At 41.5% G+C, this 12,959-nt stretch overlaps 1 protein-coding gene across 1 annotated transcript in view; it reads left to right on the top strand.

The window, feature by feature from the left end:
• The first annotated feature begins 1,301 nt into the window (after positions 1-1,301).
• Positions 1,302-12,959, top strand: part of CDK14 (cyclin dependent kinase 14) — a 316,876-nt gene continuing 305,218 nt past the window's right edge. Inside the window, exon 1 of the mRNA XM_035897109.1 lies at positions 1,302-1,331. The gene's annotated coding sequence lies outside the window, so the exon portion shown is untranslated. The remainder of the gene's footprint in view (positions 1,332-12,959) is intronic.

Raw genomic sequence — 12,959 nt, forward strand, 5'->3', positions numbered from 1 at the left:
AGAGAAGTAAACGACGAGCACATTCAGGTCATGGCGTGCAGTACACGGTCCCTGGTTGGTCTGGTTGTGGTGTACAGGGAGAAGGAACTGGTCTTGTACCTACAGGCTGACACAGTTCAATGGAGATTGGGAGAAATTAATTTTCTTTACATTTCAAAGATATCCAGTATGATAAAGGAAAAATTTTCATTGGCTTAATCTTTGATACAACTTCAGAACTATTCATGTCTTTATTTTATAGAATCATAGGATTGTTTAGGTTGGAAAAGACCTTTCAGATCATCAAGTCCAACCACTAACTGCCATCCCACCACTAAACCATGTCCCTAAGCACCTCATCTGCCCTTCTTTTAAATACCTCCAGGGATTGAGGACTCGACCACTTCCCTGGGCAGCCCATTCCAGTGCTTGACAACCCTTTTGGTGAAAAATTTTTTCTTAATGTGCAATCTAAACCTGCCCTGGTGTAACTTGAGGCCATTTCCCCTCATCCTAACACTTGTTACTTGGGAGAAGAGACCGACACCCACCTCGCTACAGCCTCCTGTCAGGCAGTTGCAGAGGGCGATAAGGTCTCCCCTCAGCCTCCTTTATTCCAGGCAAAACAACCCCAGATCCCTCAGCTGCTCCTCATCAGACTTGTGCTCCAGACCCCTCACCTCACCTCATGTTTCATTGCTCTCCTCTGGACATGTTCCAGCAACACAACACCTTTCCTGTAGTGAGTTTCTTGCTTTACCAGTCCACGTGATTTATGCACTGTTTTCCTCTTCCTTGTTTCTTGATTGATTGCTAGTTAACAGTCTAAGACAGACAGAAATCTCTCCTGCTTTGGTTTAAGTCCTATTGTAAAAAAAAAAAAGGGAAAAAAGAAAAAAAAAGCATGCTACAATGCATGCTATTTCATAAAGGTTTAGTACTTGACAAACTGAATACGCGGTTAGGTGTTTATTATACTCTTCCTTTTTGAAGTTCAGTCAGGCTTTCCTTAAAGTGTTTTCACGCTCACTAGGAATTAAAATTAAAAAATACTTGCGAACTCTTTATTTTCTTTAACCTGAGAGGATAATATTTTTCATAAATATGTAAATTTACTTTCTTGGAAACACGCTGTGCAGTCCTGCGTTCCATTTACAGATTCAGATTTTGAGTATAAAATTGTTATTCATGCCAGCCTGTTCTTTCCTATTATAACAGGAAAATGCTGCTCTGTTTTTCTTTTTTTTTCTGGTGTTAATTACTTTGGGCTCATTGAAATGCAGTACAGATAACTATTTCTTTTTTCCTTTTATTTTAAAGCCTTGAAGAAAGAAGATAGCAGCTTTGATGAGGTAGGTTAAATATCTTTGTACCCTACGTAGGCCAGGTATGCCTTAGTATTTCTCACTAGCGCTAAAAGAAACCCATAGATAGTACTGTTACGATGTGCATATGTGTCCATACATGCATATTGCTCAAACGTATTTTCATTTTCCAAATAACTACCAGATGAACTTGCTGGTCGAAGGCTCTGAGTGGAATGCTTGGGGTTTTTTTGAATATAATAAAACTGAATATTGTATGAAAAGTGGTCATTTAAAAACCTTCCATGCAGGGAAATGTTGCCTGCAGAGAAAATACTTCATCGAACTTTGCCCACAGTAATTCTCATAATTGTAGGCCTGTACTGTAACAGACAGCGAGGCAACATCACTCCTGAGAGAACACCTTACGTAAAGTGCTGCTGCATTGCCTTCTTGCTGAATATGTCAACTGAGATAGACGCTTCTTACGAAATACACGCACACCCCCCCCCCAAAGCCTAAAGCACAAAACTAGCTGTATTGGTAAAACTGATACTTGATTAGTCAGTCTAATTGGTTTGGGGTCCTGACCTATCTGCGATATGATATGTGTGTTAATTTGTAAAATATGCCGCTCGTGATTTGCGCTTGCTTTTCCGTACGGCAGGCTTTGCGCGTCACGTTGTAGTCAATGCTTGCCTTGTGCTTCCCTCTGCCACCATAGCTGGAAGCAAATGGTAATATTTTCATGTGTTGATGTTACGCTTCTGCCATTTCTGTCTTTTCTTCTTCATTGCATGCTGTAAGCTTAAATTCTTGGCTGATTACAGTGAGATAGCTGCCGTGTAATGCCAGATTCTAGAATAAATAAATGATGATGTAATGTCCTTAATACTGGATCAAATCAGACTTCATCTCTTTCTAAACAGATCGCCCTGAATTTTACACCCCTCTGCTCAAATTCAGTAACAGCGATGTACATGTTTTGCGCTTTTCTGATGTGTGTTGCAGCGACCTATAACTTGGCTCGACCCCTCTCGGGTCTGGAGTGAAGCTCCGGGTGTCGGGCTCTGTTTTCAGAAACGCTTGTCGGATCACGCAGTGGTCCCGACTGTTGTATTTCTCTTATAACACTGTTAGGACTTGATTGCTCCCTAAAAGCTACACCTGTGTGGCTACATGGTTGGTAGACTCTGAATGCTTGATTCACAAATCTGGTCTGGTTTTGTCCAGTATTTTCTTCTGAAGGCTGCAGTGGTATATCTGTGCTATAACCTACCAAGTAAATACCTGGTATTAAATTTGATACAGAATTTGAAAGGATCTATAAAAAAATGTTGTCTTAGAAGAAATGTCACCTTCATATCCCTTCCCCATTCCTAGGATTGTTTATCTACAGGTTGTATGTGTTTTCTTTAAACCTGGCTTTCTGTTTCAACAGGAGACAACTTGAGCAAATTTTCATTTAAATTCAGGGGGTTGGGGGAAAAATAATCTTTCAAATGCGTTTTTAATGGAATCTGACAGATTGTTGATGTGAGTTACTTCAGAGGTAGCAAGAGAAGGCTAGCGGGAAGGGTACACAAAAGAATTTTCTTCCATCTCCTGTAAATAGGGAAGAGCTTGATGTGACATTAGCATCAATTGGTTCCATAGTTTTAGGTGACGCTTCTTAGAAAAAAGAAAAGTGTGCAGAGATTTTATGTTGTCCTTGTTATCTCTTCAAACTCAGCGCAAGGTTCTTGGCAATTATCTAGCCTGAAGTGTGAATCGGGGAATGGGCTGTACCGCGTATCGCTTAACTCCTTTCTTTTCAAACATCCTTCAAATCAGAAGATAAAACAGTCTTTAGTAACAATAGTGTACCTGATTGTAATGACACATACTTCCAAGGGAGAGAATATCTGTGAGCAGAGGAGTGCGTACATTTGTTGGTCTCGAAGGCTATCCTGAAAAACACTACTAAGAGCATACCATGATATAAAAGGAAGGCAATTTAGTCTTCTGGCAGCTATACGTAGTATTGCTGTACTAGGGATGCAGGTAGGAAGACAGTCATGATGACAATGAGTGGGGAATAGCAGATGAGAATGAGAGAGAGGAGGTAGTTGTCCAAGCACTGTTTTACTTCAACTTTGTGGGTCTCCTGCTATGAAAAATGATATAGTCAAATATTGAAGCATAAATTGCATTTAACAAGCAGCGTGTTCTCCCTGTACAGTTACTGAAAAGATCCTCTTTCTCCTTCCATGGCGCTGAAAGATGCAGTCTCTCCCCTCTCCTGGAGGGAGGTTGGAAGTGGGGATTGAACAAGTAGCAATGAACTTGTGGGGAAGGACTCTGTGTTCCTGACGCCTTGGTAGAGAAGGAGGACTGAGGCATTTTAGCCTTTGAAGTTGTGACCAGGACACCAGTAGCAGAAGCTGGCCAGCAGGGACCTGAAATCTCCGAGAGGGGAAAGTGGGATGAAGAGGAAGATGACCGTTCTAAAGCCACAAGACTGGGGTTTGCAGCCCTGTCAGTTGTCCAGGTTATTCTGCACATTGTCTCAGGAGCTTACTTATTTGTCCTTCAGGAATCAAGGGGGGAAATTGAGCTGTCAGTGGATGTTACTCTACCTACTTTACACTTGCCACACAGCAGCTCAGAAATGTACAGCACTGCAGGAAGTTGTCTTTCTTTTGAAGGGAAACGACTAAAAATTAAGATATCAAACATGACAGGCAAGTGTATCACATAATTGCTTTCTGTGGGTTATGAAATTAATCCCTCTAGTATATTAGGACCAAAAGACTCAAGAACAGCAAAGCCTGTGAATAAGTTGCATGTCAGAAAATACTTTTAGTTGTTCTAGAAGTGTTTCAAGGATTTTTGTTGTGCATTTAGTCCTGCCCATAAGCTCAGAGCACAACAATAGCGTGAAGGAGCAGTGTAGGATTTGTCACTTTTTTTTTGTGCCTGCTGTTTTGTTCCTTTTAGATTAAATTTTGAATGAAAAAACCCTTCTGTAGCTGCTGCTGGCCTTTACTTCAGTCCATGGGAACACTTGAATTAACCCATTTAAACACCATTGATAGCCTATTTACCTTCCTAAGATGACAACTTCCGGAGATTCAGGTGAACCAAAAGAGTAGGATACAGACCACTTTTTGTATAGTCTGTCATTCAAAGCAGCAAAGTAATAGTGTGGGGTTTTTTGTTTGTTTGTTTGTTTTCTAACTTTAGCTTTTTCCTTTTTGTCATACTAACGTTTCCTGTACTAATGTTTACTGGTTGCATTGTGGGAACTGGAACATGGGTCTGCTCGAGTGCCTACTGAAATCAGTGGGAAGATTCCCAGTGTTTGCAGTGGTTTGTGGATTGGTTTCCTCTATCATGAAGTATCATAATTTGCTGGGGGGAGGTTTCTGTGTGCAGGCTGCTCTTGCCGGTTTTCAAAGTTTGTTTATTTGAGTGGGAGAGAGTAAGGCATCTTCTCCTTGCATCCTGAAATGTTGTTACCTGCTCTCTGAAGAGGGCGAACTGCAAAAGGAAAAAAAAAAAAAAAAAAAAAAGAAAAAGAACAAAACCAGAGTTGTCCTCCTTTTCCAAGCAACCTAATTTTCACTCTCTGAGTGTAGGTTCTGGCACGGAAGGCATCTGTTGCATTCTTTTAGGCAAAGCACTGATTATCTACTCTGGATACCAAGACAGAAGATAAACACTTCTGAGCAGCAGTGTTACACACAAAGAGCGGTCTATAAACAAATGTTTGGCCCTTGAATTAACATTTTATTTGTGCTCCAGTAGTTATTTCTCTAACAAAGTTTAGAGCAATAACTTTCAACTATGCAGGGTTGGTTTGATGTCTTTGGACCACTGGTGTAACAACATCTATGGAATTTGTCCACTGTCTTATAACGGTGGAGCTATTTTCTTTTTCACTCAAATGAATGTAATCAACATGTGGCTGAACTGCAGCATATTTGTTGGAATGTCAGCCAGTGCTGATGTGACTGACCTCAACGCAAGGCTGGTAACCTGTTCCTTTGGGTAGCTGCTTGCTGTTATGATTTATTTCTAGATTATTGTCAGTTAGTCTCGAGTTGCTGGTTCTTGTCCTTCTGTTGTTAGTGGTTTCTCTAAGCACTTAAATCATGGTTTAAGACCTTCAGTCATATGTATGCACACTAGATGAATTAATTTCAATGTCATAATCATAGAATCATAGAATGTTTTGGGTTGGAAGGGACCCCTAGAGGTCATCTAGTCCAACCCCCCTGCAGGAGCAGGGACACCGCTAACTAGATCAGGCTGCTCAGAGCCCCGTCCAACCTGGTCTTGAATGTTTCCAGGGATGGGGCCTCCACCACCTCTCTGGGCAACCTGTTCCAGTGTTTCACCACCCTCATTGTAAAGAACTTCTTCCTTATATCTAGTCTAAATAATAATGAAATCAAAAGAAAATAATCTTGAGGCTCAAAATCAATATGAATTGCTGTGATTGTTGCTTCCTGGGTGGTGAGTTGTGCTGCTGTTGTTGAGCTATATTTTAGTGTTAATTTTGCCCAATGTCAAGAGCACCTTCTTTTTTAAGGCCGCCTTCCTTAGGAAATCAGGATGCTGTGATTGTTCCTGCTGCATATGTCATACTTTCTGACTCCACCCAGTAACTTCGAAGCTGGCCAACGCCTAGATGCTTGGTGAAAAAGCGTGTGAGCTGGCTGAGGGATAGAGATAAGAATCTCCTCTGATGGAAAGGCTGGAGTGCAGGTTCCTGTGAATATAGGAGAATCTGGTTGGAGGTGTTATGAATGCTCTGGCCTCAGCAAAACCCTTAGTACTCATCTGCTCCTTACTACGTTTAGAGTCTCTGACTCTGAGGAAGCCCAATTTAATTTATTTCACTCATGGAACAACTTCTGTGTGTTTGAAGTGGAAGTGTGTGAAAGGGGAGGGAGTTTTGCCAAGTTACTTCTTGAGTCTGTAATGTATTTGCTCTCACAGTCTCTCTTTCTCTTAAAAAAACCCCATAAAAGACAAAGGCTACTCCCTCTGTGGGATGTTGCCATGAAAAATGTCTTGGTTTAAAGAACACCCGTCTCTGAAACGGAACTCTTGCATAGAGAATATTTTGAATTTGAAGACAAAGGGAAGGGTGTAGTTGGAAAAAAGTAGAGCTCTGCAAAAAATGAACAAGAAGAATTTGAATGCCATAATGCAGGAGGCACATAATACACTAAATAACATTTGTGCATTTTTTTAAAGTGTTATTTATAGGAAAAGTAGCTTGAGAGAAGTGCATGTAGGAAGTATAGATATGGAACTATATTTTACCTTCTCCTCCTGCAGAAGGGGATCTGGATTACAGGAGATAGAGGAGAGAGAAATCTAGCTCTCTTGAGACCCAGTGTTAGTTTTTGTAGGATCTTGGAATAAATGTTGATTATTTCACTCCTGGGAGACTTAAAAGGGTGGGGTTGGTGTGTGACAGGCTTAGGGAAGAGCCTGTGGTACAAAGGATTTTGGAAGCCTGCTTGTTGTCCCTCCTTCTTGGGTGTGGTAATTCTTTATTGATCTAGATACAGTAAAATCGTTACCAGCCATGGCTGAGCTCTCTGCTCCGTGATGACTTTGTTTATATTTAGGAAGCAAAGAGACTGGTGACTACTGAGCTGCTTTATGTTGTGCTGTGCGGTATACTGTGATGGAAAATTTCCAGAGAAGTGGTCAGAATTAAGTGTGGTATGGGTAATGTTTGTAAATGACCTGAATACCTTTGGGGTGGGGGTGTTACCAGTGCTGAGGACTTGGGTTTGACTTAGGGTCTGTGATGACTTCGATGCAGTTCTCATCTGCCTCATGCTGGGACAAGCAGGTAGAGTGTGGTTATCGGTTGTGACACGTGACTGAAGGCTGATGGGAAAGAGATGTAGAAAATAATGTTAGAAAAGTAGTAATAATAATAAAAAAAACCCAACTAAAACTGAATTTGGAAAACAAATGGAAGTATAGGTGTCAAAGCAGCTTCTAAATAATACCAGGGAACTGGATAAGAAAATCTTCATCTGGTGGTTTTAAATTCCTTTGCCAAATGTGCGCAAAGGTGGTTGAACTATCTTGAGAAATGGGTCTGTTTAGCTGTATGTCCCAAAGCAAATGAGAGGACACATCATTGCAGGCAGAAGACAACAACATGGCATTGCAAATTGCTGCTTGTGAGGTGTTACTTGAGACATGACACAGGGAAATTTTTTTGCAGGAAAAGAGGGAGGTAAAAGCTCAATAATGTCATCTGATGCCTCCTGCGGGAGGCCATTCTTAATTTACACAATTCTTGGGTTTGCAAGGACTGTGTCTCAGAGAGATTTTTCCAGTCTGCCACCTTTGGGAGGGAGGATGAGTGGGGCTGATGATGTCTTTTGAGCCTTCCCATTGCAAAGAAGATTTCCCAAGTACTGTTCACTTACACTACTGAGGATCTGGTGTCCGTCCAGTGGTTCCCTGTCCAGTGGCCAGCAGATGGCTTAGGCACCAGCTTGCCTTGCAGATTTATTGCTCTCTGCTGCCATGTGCCATGTCTTCGAGGCCATTCCAACAAACTATGAATCTGCAGTGTGTCACTAGTTCTTAGGACTGGTGCGTGACATGAGTGTGTGTGCATTTGTAGCGGAATAGTGCCAGCACTTCAGGTCTTACAGAGCCATTCTCAGCTGCTTAAAGAGAATAATTGTTTCCTCAAGATGAGGACTGATAATATTATTAGCAAATGTGCTTGAGGTGAGTGTGAGAATGAAGAACATGGATGGAAGAGAGCAAATATTGACAATCTGCTGGAGAGTGGCAGCTTTTTGTTGGATCAGCTGTGGGACAGATGTACCTTTCTTCGGTCTGTAAAAGTACTGGTTTGTGAAACTTCCAGTGGCTTAAAAAAAACCCTTCAACCCTTGGACAGCCTCGCTTAATTTCTCAGAGAATTAGCAGTATTTACGTGGCGACTAGGGATTCCTGTCACTTCCCTGTGCTGTGTTGCACGTGGAAGAAAGTCGGGTTCTGGAAGACGTGGGGCACTTCAGAACCAGGTCTAGGGGACCACAATGCAAACAAGTAAGTAATTGAGAGATGGCAGGAAAGCCACCAAAGAAAACTGACTGCAGAATGGCTGCTGTGTTGTGTCTGGTATCAGGGCTTTGAAGCAAAGTTGGAGATCATGTGGAAGGTTTTGAGATTTACTTAGCAGTGACTTTTTGCTCATTCAAAACAGGAGTTTTTTCTTCATGTTGGTGGATAAACCTGGGCTTTAGGAGACCAATGTTTGATAACCTTTCTGTTGTGCTCAGGGAAGAGTTTTCATCTTGGAGCATCCCTTAAATCTGTTGAGTGGCTGTGGTTTGACTTTTGCCTCAGCCTTCAATGTGTTCACTTGTGCATTATTCTGCCTGGTGCATCCAGTTACCATTCAGAAAGTGTATATTCTTTTCATGGGGTAAGAAAAATGGTTAAGTCAACTGTGAAACCGCTTGCTCCCCTTCTCTGCTTTCCGTTCTCCTATGGACACTGGATGAAAGAAGGGTCCATGTTACTAGTAAATATGTATGTGCCCTTTGATTCAAATTTTTCTTTGAAAATGGATGGAGCAAAGGAGCAGAACTTGATCTGAATCCATGCCCACAGCAGTGGCTTGTGAGGATCCAGCCCAAACACTGACATATATAAAAGATTTAACCCCAGTTCTGGTCTGCAGGCAAATGCTTTAGCTATCAGAGAAGCATTGCAAAATGAAGATGAATTTCCAGACCTGCTTCTCTCACTTGTGCATGCATATTTTTGTGTCAGATTTTTCTGTTGATGAGATGAGAGGATATATTCAGTCCAGAGATGTGGAGTCTGAATGCAAGCTATTATTATTTTGATGAAGTATGATTATGTGTAAATCCTGCTCTTTATTTTCTTGGGATATATGGGATATAGTAATTTATTGGTCGATTAAGTACAATAGAGTAACAAAGCAGAGTACGTTACATATGGGATAAGTAGCTTCTTGTTCTTGGCCTCGCTGGGCAATCTCCTGGTTGCGAGGCCCGAAATAATCCCGTGACTGCCTTGATGGGTCTATCTCTTCCATCTTCTTTGTACTTAGACCATATTGCTTTTATTTTTTTTTTTTCTTTCTTCCAAGCCACACTACTAGCAGACATATGACTATATTTAAATCTTCTTCTCATGAAAGGATCTAAATGAAAATACTTTCTGTCTACCTTTTAGCTTTCCTGAGAAATTCTACATGTATGAAGCCTCGTCTGCTGTGTGTCACAATATCACTGACAGCAGAATATTTGCAGAATCCTATCCACAGTAATCAATGTTCTGAGTCAATTGACATCTCTTGGTATTTATTTGGAAGGGATAAGCAAAGGAGATTGCAGGCTATGGCTAGTTTATTTAAGCAAAATGGATTTTTTCTGCACAAAATAATGTCATTTTGATGATACTAAGGCCTAAAGAAATTGTCATTGCCTTACACCTGTTTCTCCATATATTCTGGAATTTATTTATCCCTTTTCCTTTCCAGCAAAGCTTTCTACTTCGATGCCAGTTGAGTCATAGTCCTGCTAGTACTTCTTTTGTTCTTTTCAGGTATGGAAGTTCTGCTAATCAAATTTGAAAATTCAAACTTGAGTATTGCAGGTTATTTAAATGTGAAATATTGGCAATGATTTAATAACTAGAAATGGAAGTGGATGCTGTTGAAAACTTAATGGTAAGTGATGGAGGCAAGGCTACTGAGAGGGCACATAGTGCATTATCACCAATTCCAAGTAACAACTTGGAATTATTTGTGTTTGAGCTCTCCTGAGGTAGTTACTTCATCTAAATCAAGTTTCTCTGTAGGATCCAGGTGTTCACTTTTTTCAGTGTTGAGAAATGAAAGCAAAGCTATTAGCTGTAGAAGTTATTCACTGCTATGCTGACCCAGGAAAACCAGTGGCTTACATCATTTTTCCTGCTGCTGCAGCCTGACTGGGGCTTTTCTTTGTATGCAAACAACTTCTTGGTTTGATAGCTCATATATACAAAAAGATGATCTTCCATAGGTACATGTTTGAGGAGTTTTCCTGTTTCCTTTAGTGAGAGTGAAAGGAATTTCTTGTTACTGGGGGATTCTTATTTGTATATAATTGCACTCAGTGCTATTTTGCTTTAATGGATCTTTGTCTTCCTTTTCTTCCACCGAAACTGCACATTCAGGCTCAGGCATGGGTTGTGGCCATGGTGATCCTGAAACTGCACCTGAGGCTGGCTTCATGCTGTTCTTGAACTTGTTTTCTGAGTCCCATCTTCCAAATTCAAGTCTGAAGGGATTTGTCTGAGGTCACTTGCTGTGGTTAGTTAGGTCAGATGTGCCCTTCAGCTTTGAAATCTGGAAGACTTTCTGTTATCCCAAGTATGTCGCAAGAAGTAGCGCAGAGGCTAGAATGAGTGTTTTGGTTCATAATATTTTTCTTAAGTTAATATCCTCTCAGCTGAAGCATTTTTTATCTGTGTATTCTTAGGCAGTTAACAGAAAGCAGTTAGAAGGAGAACATACTGAAATTCATATAGAGCTTAATCAGCGTCCCCTTCTTTTTATCTCCATCTCTCTATTAGCATACAGTGATTGTTGCTTTCTGACAAAGAAACAAGATTGTCACATCTGATTTCTTTGGAAGTCCTTTTGTTCTTTTGTTTTGTTTTGGAAACCAGCCACACATGCACACACACACACACACACACACATCAGAAAACATTTCCCCCCCCCACCGAATTCTGGTTTGTCTAACCTCTTCTGTGTCTTTTGGAATTAGTGGTCCTCTTATTATAACAGTTCCTGGTTTCATTTTAGTTATTTCCCTTTATCTAGTATAGTGACAAAAACTGCATCATAGTCCAAATGCAGTGTCAGCAGCTGTTGGTTGAGTCTCAGACATATATAAAGTTCTCTGATTTCTTCATATTTTTTTTCCTGTTTTGTGCCCGTTTATGTTTATAGCTTAGTCTCAGTGTAGTTACTGATATTCACCATTTATCTTCTGTTTGTCTTGTTCTTAAGCTGGTATTGTTTCCTTGTCCATGGTGATGAAGATGCTACTGAAGTCCTCGCTGGTTGTCAAGGTGGCTGCAGGGGACATGGGATTGGGGCTGGGGTGGGAGCTCATGTCCTGAGTGGGGTGGGCAGGGAGAGAAGGGAGCACCTCTGGGCTGGCTGGGGCTGCCGGGGCTGTCAGACACTGGCAGAAGTGATGGGAAGTGTGGTTTGGTGGCTTTCATTTATTTATTAGCCTTCTAAACAGCCAGACTTATTAAATGATCTGCAACCTGCTCTGCTTTTCTGATGCGAGTTACTGATAAAGTTTTATAGTTGAAGTAGCAATCTACGCTTGCTCAGAAAAAGCTTATCCATGTGAAGAACGATTCCGATTCCACTTGTAGATTCATTGTCATTCTTGCCATGCCTTGGCTTGTTTAGATGTGGGAAGTCTCTCATGACTGCAGGTTTGCTCTGTTTGGAGAGAAAAAGAGTTTTTGTTGGGGGTGGAAAAAACCCAAAGGGCAAAAGAAAAAAGCTACGATTTATCTTGGCTCCTCATGCACAGAGAGGAACCAGATAGAAACAGGATGTTTGTTGCAGGCATCTCCTGCTGACCTTGGAGATGCACAGAATTCCAGAAACTAAAGGACAGCATCTGGAGAAATACTTGAGGTTTTTTTAATTTAGTTAGTTATTAGTGTAGTATGGCTCAGTTAAAAGTGATGTGTCTGGCCAGCATCAAATCATGACAGAAGCTCAGAGAAGATGAAGGGGGGTATGCCTAATTTGCTTGCCCTTCAAAAAGGCATGCTGTAGCACTTCAAGTTTTTCTGTGTCCAAACCAGTAAGAAAATGGTATTTTTATCTTTGAAAGTAAGTTTGCAGTAACTATGCAGTTACGAGTTAGGCTAAGTACAGATATTTTTTTATGTCTCAAGGACAGGTCTTTTCAGCGGTGAGGAGAGGATGCTTAGCCATGTGGTTTATATGGACATTAAGACAATGGGTTCAAACTATGAGCTTTAGCAAAGTGATGATACTCAACAAAATGCTATTTCAAAAGCAAAAAAATTAAGTTACTCTGTTAAATTATGTTAGTGGCTTTCTATGATGGTGTGACAGCATCAGTGGACAAGGGAAAACCAACAGACGTCATCTATCTGGACTTCTGCAAAGCCTTTGACACGGTCCCCCACAACATCCTTCTCTCTAAATTGGAGAGCTATGGATTTGATGGGTGGACTGTTCGGTGGATAAGGAACTGGCTGGATGGTTGCGTCCAGAGGGTAGTGGTCAATGGCTCGATGTCCGGATGGAGGCCGGTGACGAGTGGTGTCCCTCAGGGGTCCATACTGGGACCGGTGCTGTTTAATGTTTTCATCAATGACTTAGACAGCGAGATCGAGTGCACCCTCAGCAAGTTTGCGGATGACACCAAGCTGAGTGGTGCGGTTGACACACCAGAAGGGCGGGATGTCATCCAGAGAGACTTGGACAGGCTGGAGAGGTGTGCCTGTGTGAACCTCATGAGGTTCAAAAAGGCCAAGTGCAAGGTCCTGCACCTGGGTCGGGGTAACCCCCAGTATCAGTACAGGCTGGGGGAAGAAAGGATCGAGAGCAGCCCTGCC

Source organism: Egretta garzetta, unplaced genomic scaffold, assembly GCF_000687185.1.
Source record: "Egretta garzetta isolate BGI_Z169 unplaced genomic scaffold, ASM68718v1 scaffold30, whole genome shotgun sequence".
Classification (NCBI taxonomy): domain Eukaryota; kingdom Metazoa; phylum Chordata; class Aves; order Pelecaniformes; family Ardeidae; genus Egretta; species Egretta garzetta.